At 36.2% G+C, this 10,686-nt stretch overlaps 1 long non-coding RNA gene across 1 annotated transcript; it reads left to right on the top strand.

Annotated features, from left to right (window-relative positions):
• The first annotated feature begins 2,500 nt into the window (after nucleotides 1–2,500).
• Nucleotides 2,501–9,105, top strand: LOC137244948 (uncharacterized). The gene is made up of 2 exons (XR_010951236.1): nucleotides 2,501–2,816; nucleotides 8,654–9,105. It is a non-coding gene; the product is annotated as an uncharacterized lncRNA (long non-coding RNA).
• The last annotated feature ends 1,581 nt before the right edge of the window (nucleotides 9,106–10,686 follow it).

The following is a 10,686-nucleotide window of genomic DNA, read 5'->3' as shown; positions in this document are numbered from 1 at the left end:
GAGATGGCTGACGAACTGGCACGTAGGGGTTCAGCAGGGGGTGAGGTAGTAACCAGTGTCGAAGTAGGTATATCCTTGCGGTGGCCAAAGGAGATATTCGAGATTTTTATGTGAACGAAGCCCAACAAAAATAGAAGAGAACCGCGGGTTTTGCGATTTCAAAAGCCATTTGCCCAGACTGCAACGAAAGGAAAACAACGTATTTGCTGGGGAGATCCAGGCCGACACCCGTAGACTTATAGCGGTCTGCACTGGTCACTGGGCTTTAGGCACTCATGCGAAAAGGATGGGTATTCCGCACAATGACCACAGATGATGCAGAAGTTGTAAGAACATAGGTGAAAAAGAGACTGTCGAGCACTTTGCGTGTAAATGCTGTGTAAAGGCTCTAGCTAGAACCCGTTTAAGATAATTCGGGAGCCCTTTTTTTGAAGATATAGGAAGATTAGCGGAAATAGGAATGGCAAACATTCTTGATTTTATAAACAACTCAGGCTGGTTGTAAAACATATCCATGTAGTACTCAGTAGGTTCAGACGAGTTGTATGGCATAAAAACGGCTTTTTCATTAGCTACTTGGCCGACCAGGGTCCCAGCCATTATACCTACCTACCTACCTACTTGGAACGATAATTCTGCCAGCAGAATTAAACCGGGTAAGCACAATAAATTGTAACAAATTTAGTGCAATTCCGCTTATTTCACACCTTCTACTAACGTTCTTATCGCTAAATTGCTGAATAAATAACTCCAATATTCAATTGTGCAAAATGGTCTGTATTAGACTACCTTCACAATAACGCTTCTACTTCTCGAGAGATAGCGTGCTTAAATCAAACTGATTCCTTGATTGCTAAGCTTGCGTTCTTTTATACTCTTCGATTTCCTCGTTCGCATACTTCTAGGCGTTTCTAGAATTTAACTTAGTTACCAGCTATAAAATTACCAGCTATAACTACAGATGCACGTTATAGCTTCTGATATGTGCGTGTGTATGTGAGTGATACTTGCACAAATGTTTGCCTACTTTTATGAGCATCACAGATAAGATATATGCATGTGTTTGTGCGTTTCTCTCCGCTGAGTGTACGTACATATGTGTAGACATAATGATTGATTCTTTTATGTAGATACAAGTGTGGCAGCTTGCTTTATTGTTCTAGCCGCTTTATTTACTTAGTATCAGATTAGCGATGTGAGTATCACTTAAAAAAAAAATAAATGTAAGGCGCGATAACCTCCGAAGAGATCTAAGGCCGAGCTTCTCTTCCAATTTGCATCGTGCACCTCTTGATTTTCCCTACAAATTGGCCGGACGGGACCTACATATTTTATGCCGACTCCGAACGGCATCTGCAAGGCAGATGAGTTTTCACTGAGAGCTTTTCATGACAGAAATACACCCGGAGCGCTTGCTAAACACTGCCGAGAGGCGACCCCGCTTAGAAAAATTTTCTTCTAATTTAAAAACCTTATTTCTAAAATATTGGTGTTGCTTTGCCCGGGGTGCGAACCCAGGGCATACGGTGTGGTAGGCAGAGCACGCTACCATCACACCACGGTGGCCGTGAGTATCACTTAGTGTCACTAATATTCGTCACAATATTATAAGAGCGTACAATTTTAGGCTCATGATGATGGTATTGATCTGGAAGAGATAAAGAGAAAGAAAAGTGGGTATTGCGGGTAATGAGGACAAGACGAAGTACTTGCTGTCAGAGAAAACAACGAAACCAATGTCAGCTAATTGGAAGGTGAAGTCCTCTCTTGACGATTAAAAAATCGCGCTCTACAAATCACACATCATACCTACCATGCCTGGAATCATATGCGGTGTCAACAGAAGAGGAGATGGCTCTTGGAGTGGTCGAGAGCAAAGTTCTCCACAAGACACTGCAGCTCGAAAGCAGATAAAGTGGGAAGACCTCCACTGATTTGGGAGAGGTGGATGCAGGAAGGCTTGACCTCCCAAACGGCGTGAGTCACGCGAAGCAAGAATAGCTGGCGCATCTTTTTATAAAACGGCCGAAATCTCTGAGGCGTATGAATCGGACAAAGACTGCAAAGAGGAACCCAAAAAGGCATTAAAGGAGAAAACATAATAGAAAATAGTAGAGTTATTAGAATAGAGAGACGGAAATGGAGGATTAGCAGAAGGAGAAGAAAGAAGTGAAGAGGGGATGGATTGCAAGGTATGTATTTAAATTTTGGTGCAGAACAAAGTTTGCTATGCCTGCTTGTATTAAACATACAAACAAGCTTCAAAGGAAACATGTAAGCATTCTAGCAGAACTGTGTATGTTAATAAAGCTATAATGAAATGTTACCGTTAACTTAACAGCATGTTAATAACAGCAACACCGACGTTGGCGTAGTCATCGCTGTTAACGCCATACGATGGTTGATTTTTCTTTATGAAGCTGCGTTGATGAAGGCTCACTCACCAACATGCAAATTGTTGAATGAGTTTCAGTTTTGTATAATTTTTTGATCAAAGTGGATGTGCTGCGGAAAGTTCTACAAGTAAAACAGCTTCACAAACAAAAACAAAAACAGCACGAAATATCGAACTTTTTTGAAAACTCAGTAGAGTCGAATAATCAAAATGATTGTAAATCAGTAAATTTACGTATAAAAACGAAAAAGCAGTCTCCAGGGAGCTACCAAAATTCCGTTTTGAGAGATATTGAAACAAAACGTCTTGGGGAGCATCGAAGAGGGTAAACAACATAATAGCAATAAAAGTACTTTATCAAATAAACACAAAGCAAGCTGAAGACGGAAAATGTTTAGCAAGAGAACAAACAAACAAAGCGGTAGTGTGACAAGTTAGCCTTTTAGATTTACCGGTTTTTTGACTTCCACAACACATCCAAGCTAACAAAAATTGCCAGACATGTTAATATATTTATTCGCATACAACATGGCTTTCAAAACTATCAAAGTGTATATGCATGTGTGTTTGTGTGTGGTGGTTTGTCGCTTTTGAACTCGCAGCGCAGTTAGCGTTAAAACCAAAGTTTGCTGTTACCCGTTGCCTTTTTTGACTTGGTTAAACTTTTTTTTTCAAGCATTTGGGCTTACGTTCCATTTATTAACGTGTTTGGCTCTGTGTGTGTGAGTGTGTGTGTAAGTTTACCTATACGTGTTTTTGTATCTCAGCACAGCTGCTTTGTGACTTTGCATTGGCTTTTTGATCTTTGTATATGCGCTGCAATACCTTATATGATTGCTTTATAAGACTTTGTGTTTTGCTTGTGCTTTGTGTGTGTAAATTTTTTATGATTAAAATAACCAACGCATCAAAACATTAAAGAATAAGAGCAATAACAACGAGGTAGTATAATTGTAATAAGTAGTTTGAGTTAAAACAAATTTGTGTAATTCATGCGATCAGTTAAGAATAAGTGTTTGTGTTGACCGTTGGCTAAAACTTGAAAATAAAATTTGTAATTGCAAACATTAAAAGGGTACAGTAATTTTGGGCAGTGTTATCTCTGGTCAAACGTAAATGAATTTATTTATTTTTTTTAAACGGTTTTATTTAGCCTGACTTGACAGGTAGGCTGCACGGCCGTTGTGAACGAATTTTGTAAATCAAATTTAAGTAACTTCCCGATAAGCTACAAGCTTGAAACTTGGAATATAGTTCAGAACCCGATGACAATGCAATAATAAGAAAAAAATCGCCACTAGGTGGCACAAGGATCGAGATATTTAATAAAATCTTATTTGTGGTCCGATTTGGCTCATATTTGGAACACATAATATACACTAGAATAGAAAGTGACCTATGAAAGAAATCGCCGCTGGGTGGTGCAAAGATCGAGATATTTAATAAAATCGTATTTGTGGTCCGATTTGGTCCATATTTGGAACACATAATACATGCATGAATAGAAAGCGACCTATGATGTCCGATTTGGCTCATATTTGGAATAAATATTACATACAGTCCGGTAGAAGTGACATCAAAATATTTTGGAGTTGGAGGATGGACAAGCATACGTGGCACAGAGTCGAGTAAAGTCTTTGGAAGGATTATGTATTGAGGACTTAGATTGTAACAAATTGTCAGGAAAGACTCCTTGTAATAATGAGTCACTAAATGAACTAAATAGAATGAGAAATAATAGGCAATTAAATAAAGACTAAAAACTTGAAAATAAAATAATTAAAAATATTTTAATGATTTTTAATAATCGGGGATTGCCCATATTGCTTTTTTTTTATTTTAAATGTATGAAAACATTATTAAAAAAATATTTTAAGTTAAACGGTTTTATTGAAAACAATACCTACATGAAGTAATAATAATACTAAAAGCTAGAAAATAATTAGGTAGGGCCTAGGCACTAGTCATCACATTCCTCATCTATCTAGGGCGTTGAAATTAAGGCAAATAAAAGCGTTGGACGCGTCAAATTTTACTGATAGTCTATAAAAGACCAACTGAACTTTAATAAGGTTATGCTACGTCTCATATTATGGGAAATTTTACGCGCCCAACGCTTCTATTTAATTGTCTTAGTGTTAACCTAGGTCCTACTTAATTATTTTCTAGCTCTTAGTACTATTATTACTTCATGTAAGTATTGTTTTCAATAAAACCATTTAACTTAAAACTTTTTTTTAATATTTTTGCCTATTACACTTATACGGTGAATGGCTTGAGTAATATAAATAGGAATAGGTGGATCATATTTAAAAAAAAAAGTTAGATTTATTTAATAAAATCTTAAAACAGAGGGAAGTGTGTATGAAAAATTCATCAAATCAAAGTTGAGGTGACGTAAGGTCTACGGAAATAACGTCAATTGGTTTGCCTTGTCCACACTTTAAATGGCCTTATGACCATTTCAAATGGCCTAAAAGTAAATTGGCATTATAACTACTTAAAATGGCCATAAGGTCAATTTAATTTACTATCTTTTTAAATTTGACTTTATGGTCATTTGAGAAAACATTGTTTGACCTTACAAAAATTTCCGGGAACCATAACCATATATTACACGAGGTGGGTGACATAAAGTCGACGGTCAGAATATCAATTAGCCTTATGACCACTTCAAATGGTCAAGGTGTACAAAATTAACGGCATTGACTCTATGACTATTCTGGTTTTCTAAAATGGTCATAAATTCAAACTCATATTTTCTCAAGAGACTTAGAGGTACATTTTTTCCACCTGCACGTATTTAAATGTTAACGAATGATGAATTTACATTTACTTTTAATTATTTTCGCAGCATTTTTCTTCAGTCGATGAAAAGAGCAATTAGTCCAGGCCGATACAAGTTGTGCGAAGCATTTGAGTGTAAAGTTGTAAATTTTAAGAAAATATGATTTGAAGAAGAAAAATTGGATTAATAACAGGACTGCCGACATTTTTTCGAAAAAAGGGAACTTTATTAACTGAAGCCATTAAAAAAATTTGGAATAAAAAGTTGAGCCATTTCTGGCTTCACTCTAACAGTAAATCGGATAAAAAGCTTTTTCAGCTTAACGTCTAATTTATTCTGCTTTGCGTTTCTGCTGGTAAAAATATGGCTATGCGGTTTTTTCGCCGAAATCGTCATACGGTGCAACGGAAATTTCCTAAAGGGCCATTAAGTCAAATTTAAAAAGCTCTTACAGGCTATAGGGTCAAGACATTTGATCATTGAAAGTCATAAAGTCAATTGAGCTTAAAGCCACACATTTTTCGGTATCGAGAAGAAATGTATAGTTGAATAGGTTGTTTACATTTTGGCAGTGGTTGCTCTTCCAAACGTATTCATCAAAGGAAAATGCGGTTTGAGGCGAAGTGGTCATCAACGAGGCCTCAGGTAAGCGATGGCTCACTTGCTGGACAACATCATCTCTTTTGCTGTACGCTATACGAAAAGTGTCAGAATGGAAATATACGGTGTACCAGTCAAAAATTCGTCGGGCGATCTATGTGTTGAGATGAAGTGCATCCTAAACGTGCAAACAGAGCTCATTGGGCACACATGGTCCTAAAAGCACGCACGGAAAAGTACATCTGAGGGGAATTCTTGTTCTGTGATGCAATAAATTAAAAAAATTTATACATTTCCACAAACTTTTTTATGAAGTTGCTTGGCCTATCATTTTACTTTGTTACTGAGGTTTCAAACCTGGTAACTTTATAATCAATCAGGTTTTACTTAATGACAAATGCTTGAGAGGGCCAACTTTTTGAAAGTCTACACGCCCCACAATTTTTTTCGATTTTTATTTTGCATTTATGCTGTTACGTCTGAAAGTAAATCCCTTTTAAAATTTTATATGGCTAAGTAAATGACGTTGAGCAAAGCCACCAGTAGCGCCAGCAAAATTTATATATAAAAAATTTGTTTGAGCGAGCATTAGAATCCAATTTCCTGCTTTCAGACGACTTAAAGACTAATCGGAAAAGTAAGTTTTTTTTGTCTACGATAAGCTATAAAAATGCGGTTGTTTAGTATAAATGTGGATATTTTTTAAAGCACCTTATTTCCTATTGAACCTTTTCTATCGATAATTCCTTCATTTTATAGCGCTTTGGTATTTGTTTTTTATCATTTCTTAAAATATTTAATGGCACCAGCTTTTTAAAATAGAATGCGGTTAAATCCACGTTGAGCTTAGCTTATCTGAGCGCTGATAAAATGAGTGCTAACATTTGTAAGCCAAAGTAGGCACATACTAATGTACATACATACATACATGTAATTGAAAGACTTACGATTATCCATTGACTTAGTTTGCTGCTTGCCAAGAAAATTTAAATTTAACCCTTTAAAGTTGGGTTGTTGTTCTACTTTGTCCTCCTTTCACCAACAGATGTTTAAAATGGGTTGAGAACCCAAAAGGGGTGAATGTTGGATGTTTCTAGTGGAACAATTTTCCCCTTTTTATTTCTACTACATAGTGTAGGTGCGATTTAAGTATTGTGTTAGTAATATTTTGTCTGTGGTTAAAAGATTTATCAATGTCTGAATAAATTTTCAATAAACGCAAAAGTTCATTTCTAATCGACGTGTCTTTAATCTTCGTTTACAAAAGTAAAAAGTAAATTCGATAACGGTTGGTTGTACAGATATAAAGGAATCGAGACATAGACTTCCATACATCAAAATCATCAGAATCGAAAAAAAATTTAATTGAGCCATGTCCGTCCGTCCATCCGCGTGTCCGTTAATACGATAACTTGAGTAAATATTGAGATATCTTCACCAAATTTGGTACACGAGCTTATCTGGACCCAGAATATATTGGTATTGAAAATGAGCGAAATCGGATGATAACCACGTCCATTTTTTATATATATAACATTTTGGAAAACACATAAAACCTAATTATTTAGTAAATAATACACCTAGAATGTTGAAATTTGACGTGTGGACTTAAAATGGGTGTCGCACCGTCCACTTGTGATAAAATCAATTTTACAAATATTATTAATCATAAATCAAAAATCGTTAAACCTATCGTAACAAAATTTGGCAGAGAGGTTGCCTTCACTATAAGGAATGCTTTGAAGAAAAATTAACAAAATCGGTTAAGGACACGCCCACTTTTATATAAAAGATTTTTAAAAAGGTCGTGGGTATGACACCGCCCCCTTTTTTGTCTAAGCAATTTTCTATGTTTCGGGAGCCATAACTCGAAGAAACTTTTACATATCGTAACAAAATTGGGTACAAATATTTTCCTTATATCAGGAAATATTTCTAGTAAAAATGGATAAGATTAGTTAAGGACCACGCCCACTTTTATATAAAAAACTTTAAAAAGGGTCGTAGGCAAAAATGATAAGTTAAATCTTAGCGAAAAATAGTTTTCTATCAATTGTTGGTGTTAGCCTCTGTATCCTTTTGCTTCTTTTAAACGAAAATTAGTTCAGAATAGAACCATATGTATATGTATTATTGCGCAACCTTGTAACACTATTAAGCACACAAAACAAACAACAACAGCATTTTAAGTATACAGCTGGGTATATAATGTTCGGTTTCATCCGAATTTAGACTTCCTTACTTGTTTCATGTGAATTTAAGTAGAAGCAAAAGACCTATCTTTCAACCTCTGCCAGACTGTCGCAAAACCGTGCGGCTAAAAGACTGAATTGCCTTGTGGTCGTATGGAGCTATACGCCTCGCTTATGTCCATTCGAGAACCCTTCCAGATATTAGAATGCTTTTTAGATGCCAGCGAAGACTTAGGGTGTCTGGACTGTCAAAAAAAATCGTCGGGTTGGTGTCCGAGACCGTGCTGGAATGGAGCCGTTTGGCTACAACTATATGGTCAGGTATCCCAGAGGGTTAGGGGGCTTAGAATATACCCGCGGCAGGTGTGCCTGTCGTAAGAGACGACTAAAATACCAAATTGATTCAAGGGATTGTGTGGCGCAACCCTTTCAAGGGGTTGCCAGCCAAAATATATCTTCTCCAACCTAATTGTCAACCTCACCGACACGTGGCGAATTCTGTTTCTTTAACAGCTCAGGCTCTAGCGACCCCAAGTTCCTCATGGAACAAGGTGGGCTAGAGGGTTTCATGTGATCATACCAAATTGTTGCCGCAATACATATGTATGGAAATGTGAACAATTTCTAAATTGGTCTTAGGTTTCATGACGTAAAACAAAAATTTACACTTTCTTACAGATGGGAGACCTGCATATGATCACTGCGATATGTGAAATGATCAAACGATATTAAGAAACAGTAAACCCATCTCTTGTAAGGGAAAAAGAAGACTTCAATGAAATTTGAATTTTCTTTGACATCCACAGGAACAAGCAAAAGCAAGGTAAAATGAAAAATGGTCTTGAAGATGACACACTGGCTAAACTGGTTTATTTTCAAACCACATTTTACAACGCAGCAACGTCCCAGCATACATCGCTTATCCACACTGTCGGAAAATCACCAAAGCAAAAAAACTCAAAAAGAGAAAGTTGCATTGACCGTCAAAACGTTAGTGGGCTCGGCCTAATTACTCTAGATATGAATTTATATTCCTTAGTTTATAATAACAATACCACTAATAAAACTATTTCCAATTCCAATCCTGATATTTATGAATTGCATAATAAATACCATAATTTCAAAATTAATCCAAAGCATTTTCTATTATTCTCTTTGATTAAATGTTTAAGTTAGGTAAGTACTTATGCACACATAATAAATGAATTCACAAACAAGTATTTCCTTTTCTACGTAAAACCATCATTAAAATTATGAGCACGTGCTGGAAAAAGTTATTTTATATCACAACTTCTTTATATCCGTATTTGAGTGATAGCCACCAGCATTGCGTATCCTACCACATTATAATTAGGCGCCAGATGGTCCAGACTCATGACACTGCATATGTCTATTTGACGTGAAACCAACATGCAAAAATAACAACGAAAAATGTAAACACTTGCATGACTACAGAAACACACAAAAAACACAGCCAAACCACCCTCTAGAAGCACTTCAATTGCATTTGTGTGTGTATGTGTTTGTAGTTGCAGCCTTCTTGCATTTCTCGCATAAGGGGGTGGTGATAGTGGTGGTGGTCAATGCCCATACAAATTTCACTGCTATCACTGAGACATGCATACATACACACAAACATATATGTATCGTATGCTTTCTACAAATGCCGTATTAATGTTCCACGGGAGATGCAACAATAAAGCAAGAAAAACGAAAAGCGTAAGAGCGCATAGAATGAGAAATTGAAAATCGTGCTTTATATAATATTCATGGATTATTATATTTGCTACGTTGATTTCTGCACAATAACACCAACTCCAAATTGAATTTACTATAATACGCGAATTATTACCAATACAAAACAGGTAAGACGGGACTGTCCTATGCGGGCTGTGCCGAAGACTTCATACCTTTCCTGAATGGGGCTGAAAATTAACCTTATTCCATTCGTAATATTCAAATAATCTGCTGTGTAAGACATGAAATTTATGGTGAACACATGTACATACCCAGCAAACACAGTTTCTAACGTTGGAGAAATATTGTAATTTTACATTAGAATCCTAATGTAGTTCTCTAATGCATTTCGAATCGAAAATTAGGTTAGAGTACTAGGTTAGAATTCGACTGTGAAACGATTCGAATAACACTAGAAACTCGATGTTATGATTATTGTATATGATTATTGTTACAGTTATCGATTATTTGCACGACATGATCACTCATTCTTAGTGTTATACAAACAAAATAAAAATAGTGGAAACATTACAAGTTGCGAAATAAGTTGTTATACTCAGTTGAGCAGAGCTCACAGAGTATATTAACTTTGATTGGATAACGGTTGGTTGTACAGGTATAAAGGAATCGAGATAGATATAGACTTCCATATATCAAAATCATCAGAATCGAAAAAAAATTTGATTGAGCCATATCCGTCCGTCCGTCCGTCCGTCCGTTAACACGATAACTTAAGTAAATTTTGAGGTATCTTGATGAAATTTGGTACGTTGGTTCCTGAGCACTCATCTCAGATCGCTATTTAAAATGAACGATATCGGACTATAACCACGCCCACTTTTTCGATATCGAAAATTTCGAAAAACCGAAAAAGTGCGATAATTCATTACCAAAGACGAATAAAGCGATGAAACTTGGTAGGTGAGTTGAACCTATGACGCAGAATAGAAAATTAGTAAAATTTTGGACAATGG

This window comes from Eurosta solidaginis, chromosome 3 (assembly GCF_040869045.1).
Source record: "Eurosta solidaginis isolate ZX-2024a chromosome 3, ASM4086904v1, whole genome shotgun sequence".
Taxonomy (NCBI): Eukaryota; Metazoa; Arthropoda; class Insecta; order Diptera; family Tephritidae; genus Eurosta; species Eurosta solidaginis.
The sequence above is the reverse complement of the archived record's forward strand: the minus strand, read 5'-3'. Positions and strand labels throughout refer to the sequence as shown.